The sequence below is a fragment of the Falco cherrug genome, chromosome 1 (assembly GCF_023634085.1).
Source record: "Falco cherrug isolate bFalChe1 chromosome 1, bFalChe1.pri, whole genome shotgun sequence".
Taxonomy (NCBI): Eukaryota; Metazoa; Chordata; class Aves; order Falconiformes; family Falconidae; genus Falco; species Falco cherrug.
Window position 1 is genome coordinate 31,338,032 of NC_073697.1, and position 17,595 is coordinate 31,355,626.

A 17,595-nucleotide genomic window follows, 5' to 3' on the forward strand; every position below is an offset into this window, starting at 1 on the left:
AAAGGAGAAAGACTTTTCCATATGTGGAAAAAGCTAAATCCTCTGTAATTTGGGTGAGCATGGCATGAAGTAGATCTAGATTGCAGTCTAAACAACACAGAAAAAATACTGAAATGTCACCAATACTCCAAATAAGGTTTCAGCCTCTGAGATCTCATTTGTTTCTCATGAAAATCCATGAAAAAGATTTCCTTGAAAAAATGTTTGACAATTTCTAGTGTCATATTCAGAAACAAAGCTATTATTTTCTAGCCAGATGTAATTTACAACCTGTATTTGTGACCAGGCAGTCAGCAAAAATGAGATAACATGCTTTTTGCAGTGACTTTGGACGTGGGAAAGAAAAACCAGATACAGAATTCCAACAGGCATAACATTTACAGTTCATTCAGCAAGATCTGGACCCATTTTTATTAGTGGATAAAGCTTTCCTAGAGTTTAGTAAAAATATCATGTTTCCTGCCACTAGAGTGAAATAAAAGTGTTCTCAGAATGAGAAGATGGCTGAGGTAGGAAGGGACCTCTGAAGATGGACTAGTCCAACCCCTTGCTCAAAACAGCATCAGTTACAGCAGGTTGCTCAGGGCTAAGTTCAATCATGTTTTTAATATCTGAGACAACAGAGACTCCAGAAACTCTCTGGGCAACCTGTTCCAGTGTTTGACCACCTTCACAAAAAAAAGAAGTTGGGCTTTTCCCCTTATGTTTAAAATTAAATTCCTGTATTTCAGTTTGTCTGCCTTTGTTCTTTTTTTTTTTTTTTTTTTTTTTCAATGGGCACCACCGAGAAGGGCCTGGCTCTACTGTCCTTACTCCCTCCCACCATATATTTTTACACATGGACCAGATTCCCCTGAGCCTTTTCTTTTCCAGCCTGAGCAGCTCTTGTAGCCTTTCCTCATGTGACAGATGCTCCAATCCCTTGATCATCTTTATACAAAGTACAGAAGTTCAAAGCACAAAAAGATGAAATTTGCAAATTGACATTTCAAGTACAAGATTTGTTTAACACATTATCACAGATTAATTTCAAACCATGCGGTTCTACTTAGCTGTTTGGACATTGTGGAATATAATCTAATAATAAAACTTGATACATTGCAAGTTGGCCTTGTGTGTCACAAATGAGTATGTTGCATACTTACAGGTCAGGCAGCACAATTACTCTAGACTGTCACAGAACAGACAGGAAAAAATGGCCAAACATGAAGCTACTGATGCTATTGAATAACACTTAGGTTTTACATATCCTGAAAAGTGTTTCCAGTGTACCTCTTCAAACAACTGTTTAAATAAGTATGAATTATATTATACAGTTTCATTAGTTACATTCTGAAGTATACTAACTTTCTGAGAAGAAATATGATTCATACAGCATGTTTAATCTAGCATGTTTAATCTATTTCAAATATCACATATAACTGTGGCACTGCAAAAGTAAATAAAGTTTGTTTAAATCTTGGTTTTCAGTGAACCACAGATTCTCAAAATTCTCAATGCTGAAGGGTCATCAGAATGATATATTGTTTGCTGTTATGTCAGCATGCTGCATTATGCAAGGAAACACAATGTTCTTTTTTAATGGGGTGTAACAACAGGTCATCCTGAGAAAGATGCATCAAGTCATGGAATTTAGAAAATTCATGGTTCACTGAAAGTAATGGTTAAAAATATTCCCATTTCTTTTTGTAAAGTGAAAAGAGCTGAAAGAGTTTAACTAAAAAAACTTTTTTTTTTCCCTTTCTCTTCCCCTAGAAATATTCTGCACTGGATTAGGAAATGCAGTACTCACTCATGCTCAGTATTCATATTTAATTTTTTTTTCAGTAGTTTTTTCTGCTTTCTATTTCAAGATTTCATGATGATTAAAGAAAGCTTTCTGAATATTTTTAAACCCTATTAAGTCTCATTTTAACTGGTTTTGTAATCATTCACTCAAGAATATATTGATGCCTGGAATATGGATAACTTAATGCATCTGCAACTATAAGGATTTCCCATTGGCCTTACAAAATTGATCTCAAGCAAGCAATAAAGGGGAGTACATATCAGAGAAACATTTTTGTGCAAGAATTAATTTCTTCTTCAACAATTTAAATTTCAATAAAATTCTGAAATGTATTCTATGATGTGACCTGTTTGTTTTGAGGTCTAGCTAATAAGAGAAGAGAAAGATAAGAAGGCTTAGTTAATCTAGCATAACCTTCAAGGATTATCTAATATACCATTACAGTACCACTAGTCATATTTCCTTAAGGAAATTGTTTGATGCCAAAAGAAATATGCTTATTAAAAGAGGGCTTACTATAGATATACATAGATAATCATATTTTCATATTATTTAGTTTATACTAAAATGGGGGACGTACATTGGACTGACATTCCTGTGGCATCTAAACATTTAACTGCCCCTTTTGCCTCTGAAAATTCTACCATGACATTTAGTTCTAGTGCATTCAATCCAAAGTTCACCCTCCAAAAAAAAGATCTTTAGATGACAGATAGGAACACATTGATTTAAAGAAGCAAAGTTTTATAATATGCAACCAAGTTTTATAACTGCAGAACCTACTGACTGTGACTAATTTTGGCTTCCTGAAACAGGTATTTGATTATGAAATTATAAAATACAAGACTCACGAAAGGAAGGTTTTGTGACTCATACAATGCATGTAATACATCATCTAAATCATGTAGTCATTCAGCAGTTGCACTTCTGCAGTTTTGTAAAGTCACAAAACAGGCAATACATACTTTACAATACCTTCTGGTTTACTCTCCAGTCATCAAAATTCACATTAGCACTGCTTTTCCTATTTTTTCTATGCATATTTATGTGTATTGAAGCAATTTGATGAAAGCTTTGTTTCAGTATATTTTAAGCTATTAAAGACATATAATCTCTAACAAAAAATATTCCCAGTCTGGGAAGTGAGATATAAAATTATATATCTTTTGATTTAATTGTATGATTGGATTAGTAGAAGTCTTACAGTATCTGGTTTCTGGTTTTCAGAGCTATTTTTGAAGTTCAAAGTGTCCTCTGGTTGTTTTTCAAGACTTGTTCTCTTGCTAGAAAACAATTTAACAAACATATTCATTAGGACAACTGAACTGGAAAAACTGGAGGCTGAAAACTCACTCAGGATAAATTATTTAAAAGCTTCAATGAATAATTGGATGCAACATAACAACAGGAACACACAATTTTATTTCATGGCTTCTTTTTTTTATAATCTAGGTGCAGCATTTGCTAGAGTCTGGTTTCATGAAATAGAACAACTTAATTGTAAAAAGTACAGGATAAAGGCAGTGTTAACGTTTGTTGAAACTAATCTCATATTTAATCAAGCTTTTTTTTCCCTATTTCTAGGTGTTTGAATTATTTAAAAATAATCAGCAATTTAATAGCATTTCTATTCTTAAAGCAAGAGGAGAATATAATAAAAAAGTTTAATTTGCCATACATTGTGACTGGCTGAACATTTGTAGGTGTTACTTCTTTCAACTATGTGATTAGAAAAGCGTAAGTTAACTTGGAGGGAATATTAAAGCTATAGTAAAAACAAACAAACAAAAATAATCAAAACCACCTGCAAAAAACCCACCTTGTATAAGCTTAGATTTTTATTTTTAAAGTTTTTTTTTCTTTTTAGTACAATGAAAAAAAAAAGTTATGCATTAGTATAAAAGAACTTAACCTTTTCCATATTTTTCCCAAGTTATGTTGATATAAAGGATCTGTATGTTCTTTCCTCCCTCTTCATTCCTTTCCACAATGAATTCACACGTTGATGAAACTAAAACCTGTGCAAAGCCATAGAAACTCTGAATATGCAGAATTGCTTAACTCCTCAATGTTTATGTAGTATTGGGGAAGGAAAATACAAATGTATTGCACACCATCATTAAATGGCTGTGCTTATTACAGTAGCAGGCAATATCAATGGTTGTAAATAGCAATATGAGAGAAAGCAGTGGCAAGAGATAATTGAAGCAGTTTTCTCAGAGAACACAGTGTAGTCAAACTAGTCCAGGTACTTATGTTCTAGCAAAGCTGATTAGGGAAAAGATAGTATGTGCATTTTCCACTGTATGACTAATGCTGTTCTGTAAAATCAAAATATTATTTCTGTCTACACGTATTTGAAATCTGCATTCATACATCTGGCTAACTTTGAAAAGAATCATGATTTTTAGTTTTCTTATTAAAAAATAAACTTAACCATAAACGCTCAAAGCTTTAAAATGGTGGGTTGGGGTTTTTTTTGGTGTGTTTTTTTTTTTTTTTCTTTCCCCAGAGCATTACTGAAGAACTATAGCCATAAAGTCATATAACATAGAAGGTATTCAACAGAATAATGTGTTTGGGTCTCTGAAGCTTAAAAATATCCCAAATGTGACGACTGTTCAGCTGCTAAGATGCATTGACTCTTCTTTGAGAAGGACAATGTTCTGAAGTTATATAGGCTGAGATTCACAGGAGACAGAAAATGGCATATGGATATTTCGTTATACGTTGCAGTGTGCACAGAGAATATTTCTCCCATATTTGACCCTTAATAAAACCATAAAATAGATCTAAGTGGACACAGGCAAATTATAACATAATGAATTAAGTTTTGCTAAGTTCTGAGATGAATTGGTCTGGCATTTATTTATTTGCAGGAGAAATTGTGAGCTACCCAATAGAAGGGTTAATTTTCAGGCCAGATTTTTTTCATTAGTGAGAACAAACATACTTTTACTGCATTTCAAGAATTCCCATATGTAAAGCATACATTAAATTACTCCGTGCAATCCAAACCAAAATGTAGTATTCCTGAGTACAGGTTATACTGCCTGTTTATGTGAACTTGATCAATCAAAGCATGTACTCTACAGAAAACATTGACACCAACATTTCAATAGTATCTGAGGTTTTGTTTTCAAATTTAAGAATCTTTATTAAAACTTCCTGTATACATGAAGGGATTAGTAACTGACAATGTCTACCAAAAGTCACAAGAAAAAACAACTATTTTAAATGTGTCTTATGTGTTTACATACATGTGTGAGTTCTCCAAGAACAATGAGCACAGTTAACGAAGTGCTGAACAGAAGCAAATATACCCAGCTTTAGCACTGTTTGTTAACATAGAAATTAGTGATAAGTGCTATGTTGACAAGGTTTCACACACAGTTGGAACATGGGCTGAACAAGACCACGTCTGCCTACAAGATTTAACACAGTTACCACTGTTACGTGTTATTACTAAGGCTGGAAGCTTTCCATCCATCACAGAGACATCTGTTCCTTAAAAAAAAGTAGTTGTAATGAATGTGCATTAGTTACATTGAGAAGAAGACAAGGGAACTTGATATTTGCTCATAAATTTCAGATACTAGCTCACAGCAGAGGAGTAGTAGGATTTTAGAATCCTGCTTGGCATTGTGGATAATGGAGATTTTCTTGAATGTGGGTTTTTCTTCATTTTTTTTTTCCATTCTCTTTGAATCTCTTCTTTGTTCTCACAGACACATCTTCCATCATCCTAGTCAAATGGAAAGTCCAGTTAAATAGTTTGGCTTTCATTACCTTTACAATACATGGCACTTCATAACTCATTGTTCCTTAGTGGATAGCCTTCATTATGTAATGTAGCTCTACCAAAAAAAAAAAAATAAAAAAAATTAGAAAGACTAAGAGAAAAAATGAGTTCTTTGTAATGAAAGGAAATGATAACGAGAAAAGTTTATGAATGTATTATAAACCAAAGTAAAATATATAGGTTAATTATTTCTGGGAAAAAGAACAAATTATGATTTAAACAAAGGAGACAAGTAGAAATTGTTACAGTCTTTTCAGAATTAATTATGTATTAATTATGTCCAACCACATAACACTAATCTTAGCACAGAAATAGGACTGTAAGCCAAAATATAGAAAGAAGACATTGAGGAATACTTTAGTTCATGTCTTCAATCTTTGGTGAACTGAGGAACTAAAGAACTCCCAGCTACATTAAAAGCATTGAAACAATCTGAACCTGTGGTCATGCCTGAGAAATTCTGAAAGAAAGAAAAGGACACAAAATTGAAGAGAAAGGAAAACAAAAATGAGTAGGGAAAAAAAAAAAAAAACCACAACCAAAACCAAAACCAAACAAAAAAACACCAAAAAAACCCCAGCTCTTTTCCTCACAAAGTCTGTGAAACAGTGTTATTAAATAACCAGAAGATATTTAAGTGGTAAAAAGAACCTACTATTGGTCAAGAGCATATTATGCCATATCAATCCAGTTTCCTTTCTGTTGCGCTAATAGGATAATGAATGAGGGGGAAGAAAAGACTACTATATTTACTAAGGTCATAGTAAGGATTTGGCAACTATAACATGCTCTCATGAGCAACTCAGGAAGTACGGTTTGTATTTTATCAGTATAAAATTGGTGTACAGTTGGATGAAAAACTACACTTAGTATTTATTATTGATTCACTGTCTCTTGGAAAGATTTCAAGTGAGGTGCTTCCAGGGTTTGTTCTATGACTGATTCTGTTTAATATTTTCATTCATGAATTAGATGTTGTTATACACTGATGTGTACAGATGGGTTATAAGTGCTTTGGAAGATCAGAATTCAGTGTGATCTTGAGAAAATGGAAAACTGATCTGAAATAATCAATAAAAACAAAGTATTAAATGTCACAATTAAGAGGTATAAATAAAATGTGTGCAAATATGAAATGAAAATAGCTGTCTAGGCATTAATGATGCCAAAAAGAATGTACAACTGCAGTGAAGCCACAAATTAAATGAGATTTTATGTGTTGCTGTGGCAAAAAAGGCAGTTACTTTCCAAGATTCACTTATGCTTGAAAAGTATTTTGTGTCACATTTGGTCACTGGTGCTGTCTAAATAGGAATTATTATTTATGTTGGCCAAACAACATGTGTTCTGAATTAGTAAATGGGACATGCACCTTTATGTATGGGACGGTGAGACATCAGAGTGCCACTGGACGTACTGCTGTGGTTAAGATCCTGCATGAATTGGAAATCCCAGACAAAAGGAGTATAGTACTAATGAGAAAAATCAAAAGTGCCTTAGTTTCCCATTTGTCCCCCGTCTGTGTTCGTCCCGTCCCGTCCCCCCCCAAATGTATTTACTGAAAGGCTGAAGGAACTGAGTGTTAACACTGAAAAAAAGGGTCATGTGCAGAATGAAAGAAAAATGGGGGCACAGTAATAATCTTCCAAAATGTAAGTTGTCCTTACGAAGGAGATGTCTTAGCAGAAAAAGAAAGATATCAGCTTACTAAATGACACAAATATTTTAGTTTGATAGTAAGAAAATGTGGTCTAATTGTAACATTGATTCAGAGTGGAATAGGCTACATGGCAGTGAGAGGAATATGCCTAAATAGAGGGTTTAAAGAGGAAATTAATTGGATGCTTTCAAGTTTGAATCTGAATATAAGTAGTCTTACTTTAGTGAAGAGGGATTGGCCACATGGTCTTTTGAGGTCCTCCCTAGGGGCCTCTTCTCCTAGTTCTATAATAAACTTAAATTTATTATTTGTTATTTTATAACACTTGGGAGACTAACTAACAGAACAGGATCCCTGTTGTGAGACACTTACCTTTTATTAATGACACATAACTATATCCACCTGCAGAAATATTCTCTGATGTGAACAATAGAAATTGTTATGATATTTTAGTTAATAGTATGTTGTTCCCCCAAATGTTGTTTTATGTTTTGTAAAGGACAGCTCTAAGTTCCTTTTGTACTTCTATACATTTTGAAAAATTGTGTTAGTGTTAATCTTGAAAGGTATTAGTTGACTTAAAGGTAACGGGAGAGAAAATAAATAAAATTTTTAACCAGAGATTTAAGAAAACCATTCATCATTTTGAAAAACAAGTTTCATTTTACATCAATTATTTCCTATCTTAATTTTGAACTGCGTTTTTAAATAAATCTCAACAAAGCTAATACATTTCATTATACAGAATCTAATTACCAGTCACATGTATTGCAGATAATTACATTTTCTTTCACAACAGTTTTACTATGTTCTGCTAGAAATGACAGAAAAATATTTGTAGCTTTTTTATTTTTGGTGCATTAACTACACACTGATGACTAGGTAAATTATTAAAAAAAATAATAACCTCACCTAGTATACATTATTTCAGTTTACTTGTTAACCTTACTGGAAATCATTATTAGACTAGAATAGAATGTATTCTTTAAAATATAGGTATTTTCTTACAAAATTACAAAATTATTCAGGAAGAATACTGTGAAGAAAACACTGGTCTGACTTTAAAACATACTAGAGTTGCCCATTGTAAATAAACATAAAAGAGCATGACATTAGGTAAGCTCCATTTAGTGTTTCATTAGACTGTGGAGGACAGACTACTGGCAGAGGCAGAAGGTACGTTGCTATAGGTAGGAGAACAAACTCCTTGATAGTACAGCTTTGTCACTGTTACCCATCACACTCTATCCACAGCTCATGCTAAACGAGTGACTAAAATGTTCCCTTGGGAACACTGAACCTTGCAAGCTTCCTTGACAATCAAAAATGCCTACAGACAGCCCTGCCTATCACATTTTATAGTCTTTCTCTTTTCATATCATCTTGCTCTGAAGCCCCAGTGCAGTATTTTTCCTGCAGGGGCATTTTGCAGTTCGCTTATAATACAGGGTATTTTGCAATCCACCACTGTCTTCTACCTACAAATGTGACAAATATTACTTGAAATGGAAAAGAAGAATTTTTCCCTTATTGTCTGGTTTTCTTATTGATGTGAAAGGCTAAGGACTCTTTCTGTACAAGTGCCTAACTGCCAATTTGTCCTTTTAATACCTTCAAAACTGTTCAGACCTTTTGATGCTTGACCTGGTGGATGGCTTTATAATTCAGATCCTCAAAGATATTAATTTTGTTGAGAATGAATTGCATAAATATATTTGAGTAGCTGGCTATCACTGCAAATATTTTGATTATCAAGGCTACTTGGAGGTTTACAATGTTTGAGGATCTAGTACAGTACCAAAGAGTTCTTATTCTTGTTGCTGAGCCTTAACTTAGCCCCTGGCTAAACCCTTCTGAGTTCCTTAGATTGTGTCTTTCTGGTTTTGCTCAATCTAAGGGGCATTTCCATAAATCAGCCTGCATGGAAAAGAAATTGGAATGATATTTTAGTAGAGATAGTACTAATTATCTTAAATAGAGCAGCGGCAGCAGTGCTTCCTGGGAATTTAAAAAGAACCAGATATACATCCCATAAGTGGTGATTGCAGCACATATTGTCAGGTTTGTGGATACTCTGCACTGTCTTTTTTAGTCTCCTCTGTGATGTTTCAATTATTATTTTTTTTTTAAAAGGTATTCATAATAATGTTTTCTTTTTCACTGAAGAAATGAGTTTGGGAGAGTTTATGCGGACATTTTCATGGGACTTGAAAACGTGGACTGTGTATTCAGCTTCAAGAGTTGAGGTTCTTTGTGAGAATCCACTGGAGAAGGTGACTGAGGTGCCTCAATATTATGGAAACTTTGGAAAGTCTTCTAACTACTGTATTGTGCAAATCCTATTATTTAAATATTTAAATATATCTCTGACTCAGATCTGTTACTTCCAACAGCTTTTAACTCACATAACTTTTAAGTGTTCTTCTAGCCATGTATTTCCTTTAAAATCTAGTTTAATTACCAGTGATTATTTTGAATATTCTTCAGAAAACATATTTTTTATGATGGACCACTGCATACTTATAATTAGTAATTACTTTCTTTTTTTACTGAGGGCAACAGTACTTGTCTTATGATCTGAAAGGATTCAACGAAGGCTTATGTACCAATCAGTGGGCTTAAAAAAGGGAATGAGAACTTTTAGGGAATTGTGTTTTCCTTTTTGTATATGTACCAGATGTATAAAGAGGTGTATTTTATGTCAAATTCATGAAAAATTGTCTAAATTAAATTTCTTAACACAATGTAAAATACAAACTTATTATTGTCTGAAACTTGTTCTCCTAATTTTCAGCCTGCAGTACATTTTGACCTGATTTATAAATATCTAAAAATAAAACTAATATGATACATGAAAATATTGACAGATCAAGAACTACAAGAACACCAGGGAACACTGCAAAAATTAGATCTTCATTTTTTTTTCCTACAAAAATGTATTCCTCTGGCTTTGCAAAAGAAAAGAATGTTCTTGTTTCTAATCAGTGCTGAAATTTCAACATTAAAATATTTGGCCATGTGAATGGCCTCTTAAACACACTTCTTTGTGAATGATCTATGTAACAGATGGTAAAACACCTAGATTGTCTGAATAAAATATGGAGGTTCTGTTTCCACCGAAGTCAGTGGTAAAACATTCTTTTTACTTTTGTGGGACTGTTCTTTTAGTAGAAGGTTAACATTATAAGATGTTAATTAGGAAAAAAATTAATCCTTACTAGCAGGGTTATAAGCACGATTTGGAGAAGTGCATGAACACTATTTTGTCCCATTGAAATAAGTTCACGATGAATCAATATTCTTCGTTGCTTTGAAAAGCTTTCCATCAGACTGTTTGAAACAGAAAAACATGTTAAAAGCTCCTATGGTTGCAACTGTATTTGAGATATATGTAGATACAACCTTATTTGTGTGTGTGTATATATTTACTCTGGCCATGTATATTCATGTATACAACATATCTATAGAAAAGGCATGTATCCTTTAGTACATACTTAATGTGTGTGCACATATGGAGAGTGTGTATGTACATGGAATAGCTAACTAGGAAATTCTGTATAGGCAAATACTTTACTTACTGTGATAATTCTGTTTTTCTTATTATGATAATACTCATATTTAAAGCAATAAGATTAATTTTATTAGGAATTATTAAGTTTCATTTTCATGTGAAATGGTTATATTTGTGTGTATATGTAGAAGTTAGTTTACAGATTTTCCATACATGTAAATCTGTGTAGCTTTTTCATTTTTCCAAATGTCTGAGAATGGTTTATTTCTTATCACTGTTCCTAAAACCTTTATTTTCCTGGGAAATTAAGTAAGAATTGTACAGATTGTTCCAAAGAATACCAGAACAGGTCTTAAAAACGTTTTGAAAAAAGTCATAAATACTTTCCTGTCTATTCTGGAGGCTATTCAGCCTTATTCTGGGTAAAACTCAGATTCTACATCATAGAATTGTGTTTTCCTGCCAAACAGGTGCATCCCACAAGATTTTCAAAGTGAAACAGTGATCAAAAAGTTTTCCTATATCTTGCATTCATCTGTTGTTTCCAGCAGGTGAGTTACACACTCACAATAAAAACTGTTGTTATTAGTGCTGAAAGAAGTTTCATTTTGTTGAATTCGTATGTAGTTTGTTTGAATTTCAGGCCACTTTTATTATTTCAGTTCCCTAAGGCAGCCAGTTATTTCTTGATGTTCTATTTTAAAAATATCACTTTTGTCCTTATCAGCTTTCATTGTTGTACTTGCACTTTTTTATCTCAACATAATTAATGGATATATTAACCAAGATTAATACCAAGACTAATCTTGAGGTATGTCATCAGTAATCTCATACAAACCTGAAAGTTCCTCTTTCCACATTACCTCTTTCTGCTTCTCTTTTATCTAGTTTCCATGTTAAAGACATTTGGCTTGTCTCTATTACTTTAGTTCTATTCTCTTATGTAGAGATTGTCTCATATTTCAGGTACTGGATAAAAAGAAATAATATTTACTACATTCCTATGCTTAAAAATCAGTCCAAGAAAGCAGGCTAGTATTCCAGTTTGCATTAATCTGAGCATACTATTTCTGTCATTGACACTTCAATACCAAGTATTTGTTTTGCACTATTACTGGGAACCAGTGTACTTGCTGTAATGTAACATGATGAAAAACCCACCAAATCCTCATTTTTCCATGAAACATAAATTTTAAATTTGGCTTTTAATTCTTCATATTTCATCTCCATTAAAACAAACAAACAAACAAAAAAAACCACAAAAAAACCCACAAAAAAAACCCACACAAAAAAACCCAAGCCAAAGTACCCCAAACTCACCTTTCCTATACTGGTCTTTAAACAGTGTGTGTTGCATTTATTTTCTCTGTATACATATTCTGGATGGTGTAGAAGCTAAACCAGACCACATGCTTGTGCTTTAAAATTTACGGTCCCATTTTTTGAAGTTTGCAAATTGGGGCAATGATGTGTGTAACAGAAGTTCCTTTTCTAGAAATACAGTAGAGTATCAGCAGATAAATAAATATCTATTGTTGATATTTTTTTTTTCTCTAGTACTGACTACATGGGGGTGTTTTTTGCTGTATGTGGTTAGTGGTAGCTCTAGAACACCAAAAACTGAAACAACATACCTGTGTTTTTTCCCTCCAGACTTCATATCTTTATTGTTTATCTGCCTTGATCTACAAACTGTAACAGAAATTAACACATGTAACTTTAGCATATTCAAATTATAAGTTTGGGTGTTGTTTTCTTTTGTGTAGACTCTTCTGCAAAGTTTGTGTTGAATGTGTGTAGGACTGGAAATGAAAGTTTGGCTATATATGTGAGGAAACTAAGCAGAGGATGCTTTACAAGCAGTCATAGTGGAGGAACGAATGTGTGTGTCAGGATAAAGAATCTTGTGGTAAGGATTACTTTGGTAATAGAAGAATGAACAATGTCCCAAGACAAAAAAAGATCACTCTAATAACATTTATTCCTCAAAAATTTAACTTAATATTTATAAGTTTTATTAGGTTTGTCTTATCAGAAAGCTGGCATAACTAGTCACACTAGACTACAATATATAGGAAATAGTGCAATTTTTAATGGCCATTTATCATGGTACATATTTTTAATCACATGAGCATTCATATATCCAGAATTTCTATCATATTATGTATAATTTTCATCTTGTGATGTGCAATTCTTTTTTATGTTAACTAAGTGCCCGCACCCCCCACCCCACCCCAGCACAAGTTTAGTAGAATGACAGGTTATGAATCAAGTAACTATTTTTTTTTTTAAATTCAGGTGTTTTACATCTCTTATACCATCTGTAAACTGTGTTAAAAAATAAAGTTGAACAGTCTAAACACTAAATACATTGTTGAAGAATATTACATTCTATTTTCAGAATGAGTTGAAAAGTATAATAATGACAGAAAAGATAATATAATTAATAGATTTTTTGGCAGGTTAAAGGAAATGTTTGAGAAAATAGAAAGGACAAGTCCTTCACAGAAATAAGAATGAGAAGATTTTTTTAGAATATCCTACTTGCTGTTCATGGAATAAAGATGTTTCTCAAAATGGACTTAATGAAATTAAAATGTTTGATGAAGAAATCATAGGTATGGTTCAGTGCTTAAATAAAATGTTTTGTCATGGCATAACACAAGCAGTGAAGTAAATGCTTGATGGTATGGTGGTAGGAAACTGCAATTTTTGTTTCCAATATTATTTTTCACTCCATTTTAAATGTAAGCATAAACCTATAGTTTAACTTTAAAAATGTTCTAGACTGTTAATGACTATGATATTAATGCTGCCTAATCTACACCATTGACAAATGTCAGTGATAAAATACATATATAATTAACTGCATGGACAACAAAGTATTTTCACAACAGTATGTGAAAGTATGTGTGGTTAACTTCTATTAGAATTTTATCTGATGAAATGATTCAGAAAGATGTAGTAGTAAATTTTTCTGTGGGTTGCATGTTAGCTTGATAGACTTCCTATATGCCAGAAATATAACAATTAGACTATATTTATATTGCATTAACTTTCCCTTCCTTCCAATTTGAAAAGAACAAAAAATGTTTATTGACATTTTGAATGCAAATGATTAATCCCCTTAAGTACTCCACCTTTTGCATTTTAAAGCAACACTGTAAAAAGAGTTATATGATTTTCACAAAGTTTAATTCAAGAGTCAGTTGAAGATAACATTTTCATTGATTTCTCCAAGTTTTTTATTTTGTTGAAAATCTCTTTCTTTTAAGAAAGATAATTATTTTATTTTTTCCCAGCATATCTGATAAACATTCTGGTCATAAGTCCCATTCATTGGTTAAGCACTGGCAAACAAGGTTGTTTATAGCAATTCACATTGGAATAGGGTATGTTTTTAATCACACAGTTATCTGACTTCTATAAATCAAACAACAGAGGTCTAGTGACTAAAATGTAAATACCATACTATAGACAAATACAAAGGAGAGTTGCATGATAATGTCTTCTCAGAATATGTTAGCATCTTATTAACAGTCTAAGATTGGGGACCAAACTTTTCATCTGATATTTTTCAAAATAATCCTTAAGAAAAAGTGTTTTTAATACAGGGAATATGTGGCCTAAACTGCACCGAAGATCCAGTATTTTTTCATAATGAGGAAGACCAAAGAACTGGTATATTCAAAGCATCATATCTGCCAGAGGATTCTGCAGCTAATAGACTTTTTGAGCTGCAGATGCACAGAACTTTTTCCGGAGGCAAGCTGCTTCCTAGTCATTTTGGGGAGGCATCATACTTGCTAAGGAGAGAGGAAAGAAAGAGGAGACATTGATAATAATTTTCATGCTTTATTCTGATACTTCCCTCTCTAATAGAGTAGATAATAAAAATCTATATTGAAATGTCACGAACTTGGACACTTGAAAAATTACAGTAAATACACAAATCAGAAATAATCTCACAGCACAAGGATCTTAATCACATACCTCTGATATGTCTTCCTCAAATAATTATTAGGAAAAAAGGCATAAGAACTACCTATACTATGTATGCCCAGAGTAGTAATAATGTTCCTGTAAGGTGTCTAGCTGACCCTTTATGCCCATTTTCATGCGGGAGTTGAAAAGAATTCTAAAAAGCATAGAAAATTTCCCATAGAGTATGACAATTCAGTCTTCTTGAAAAAATATATTAGGATTTCATCTTACCTACACAAAAGCAGGATGAGGATTTCACTAGACTTTGTTTTTAGGTGGGAGATGAGTCAGGCACTGAAGAAGTCAGAATCTAAAATTTCCACAAATTAGACAGTCTATTATATCGAGTATCTAGTATACTAAGACCAACAATCTTTTTGTAAATCCTTCAGTGTGGATATAATGAAGTAAAAATCTCATGAAACTCTTGTGGATGAGTCACTACCAGTAAGTAAAGTGACTTCTATTCAGACACTTCCTCGGGCATTTTCTTTTCATAACATGCTATTCAGTATTTCTCAGTTCACATATGGTGTTAAATTAAGCTTAGCTGTTTGTGTCTGCCTGGTTTGACTTTTTGACTCCTTCCCTTTCAGATACAGTGTTTTTGCCCCAAAGTGCTTAAGATATTTCCATAATATGTGCAGTGACAGCTACAGTAGTTCCGTAACATTTCAGTTTAAAAATCACTTTCCCCTTTGACCTGATGAGTTGCACTGAACTTATTAAACTCAGTAAGAAAAATAAAGTGTAAAATAAGAAGATTTTAATATATTGCTCTTAGTTTAGGGCTACCAACTTGATCCTGAGCTAACCAGAGAAGGTCTTAACCAATTTCAGTTATGGAAAGTCTCCCCATTGTTTGGATAAATGGGCATTTTTCACCCATTTATTTAAAACTTCCAGCATTCTAGAATTTAAATTATTAAACACTTTAAGCTGTATTATAGAGATTTGAAACATATTAATAGCATATTTTATTATATTAAAACCATGAGTTTATCTTCTCATTAAAATTTGTGCCCTCAGATCTTTGCCATCACTAGTAAAAATTCGTACTCATTTCAGAGAGTGAATGATAGTTGTAAAAGCTGCACGTTTCAGAAGTTAGACTTTGATTTTGTATATATTAGCATGACACAATTAATTCTTTAAAAAACACAGCTATTGCTTAATTCTGGAATGTCAAGCATAGCACTGTGGTTCTGAAATAACTTGTTACTTTTTAACGCTACTGAAAATTATTTTTACAAAACCAGGAAAAATACTGATGTATGGTGACATAAAACCCCTTTCCACAAGATCTATTAATAAATAAGAATGGGTAAGGTCACACATTCCTCAGACCAACTATTCATGGCAACAGTATGTTGAGAGGACAGGAGCTACCAAATGAATGGGCAGGATAGAAAACAATTCAAAACATTAAGGGAATGTTCACTGGTTACTTTTTTGTTGCAGGCAGGATTAAGATGTTGCACCAAAAGCTAACAGAGGAGGAGGTTTGCTGGTGATCTCTTGGATTTTACTTGCTCAGTGTGAGGGATGTTCCCTCATTAGGCATTGTCTCTGACAGCACCATAAGGCTCACTCTGATTAGATTAAAAAAATAGTGTTCTTCCTAGCAAGATCCTCTTTTAGGATCTTAGCAAGTTCTGTCAAACCAAAGTGATGATGAAGTATATGCCTGTCCAGGACTTAACAGTGATTGCAGGAGGTATACTTGCAATGTTAGAAGTGCACATAAAGTTGATCTATCTATATCAGATGAAGGTCTTAGTCTATAAAACCTAAAAACATAGAGAATTGTACCCTAAGTATATGCTCGTTTCTATCTGACTGAGCTTTTGGTTCATGGGACAGAATGCATACTTAGCATGTTTGCATGTGATACCTAATTGAGGTGAGCCATTAATATGTTGGAGAGCAAGGTTGCCATGTAGAAGGACCTCAGCAAGATGGATGGATGAGCTAACGGGACCACATTAAATTCAACAGATGTGAAATTCTTGCATCTGGGACAGAACAACTCTATGCATTAATGCAGGCTGCAGACTGACTAGAAAGCAGCTTTTCAGAAAAGGACCTATGAGTCTTGGTAGAGAAACTGAACAAGTCAGTAATGTGTGCTTAAGTTAATTGCCTACTGGGCTGCGTTAATAAGACCATAAAATAGAGCTGAAGGGAAATGCTTATTTCCTTCTACTCAGTCTTCATGAGGCCAAATCTGAAACACTGTCCAGATCTGGGGTTCCCAGTATGAGACACACAAAGAAACTGTAGTCCAGTGGAGTGCCACTAAGCTTGTCAGGAGCCAGGACCACATGTAATATGGGAAGAAGCTGAAGGACATGAGTTTATTTGTCTTGCAGGGATAACTAAGGGAGGGCAAACTAATTACTGTGGTCCAAAAAAGTGGGCAGGGAATCATATCAAAAAGCTGAAACCAGACACTGAAGTGTATGACAAAAGGACAAGAAGCAATGGTAACAAGCTACAGCAAGGGAAAGTCTGATAGAAGGGAAAACAAATTCACAGTGATGATGAAGTACTGGCAAAGGTTGTCCAAAGAGGCTGGGGGATTTTCATCTCTAGAGATTTTCAAAAGTCAACTGGATATGGCCCTAAGAAACCTGATATAACTGAAATTACTGCTGCTTTGAGCGGAAGGTTGGACTAGGTGATCTCCAGAGATGCTTTCCAATGTAAATACAATTCTGTGATCAACATCAAAGGTGGTTGGTCCACTATCTTCCTTACAAGCTGCTCAGTAACTTTCAGTGAGATACAATCCTGGAAGTATATGAGAACTTTCTTTTGGACATTGTTCTTTGTTAATTTGGCATTAA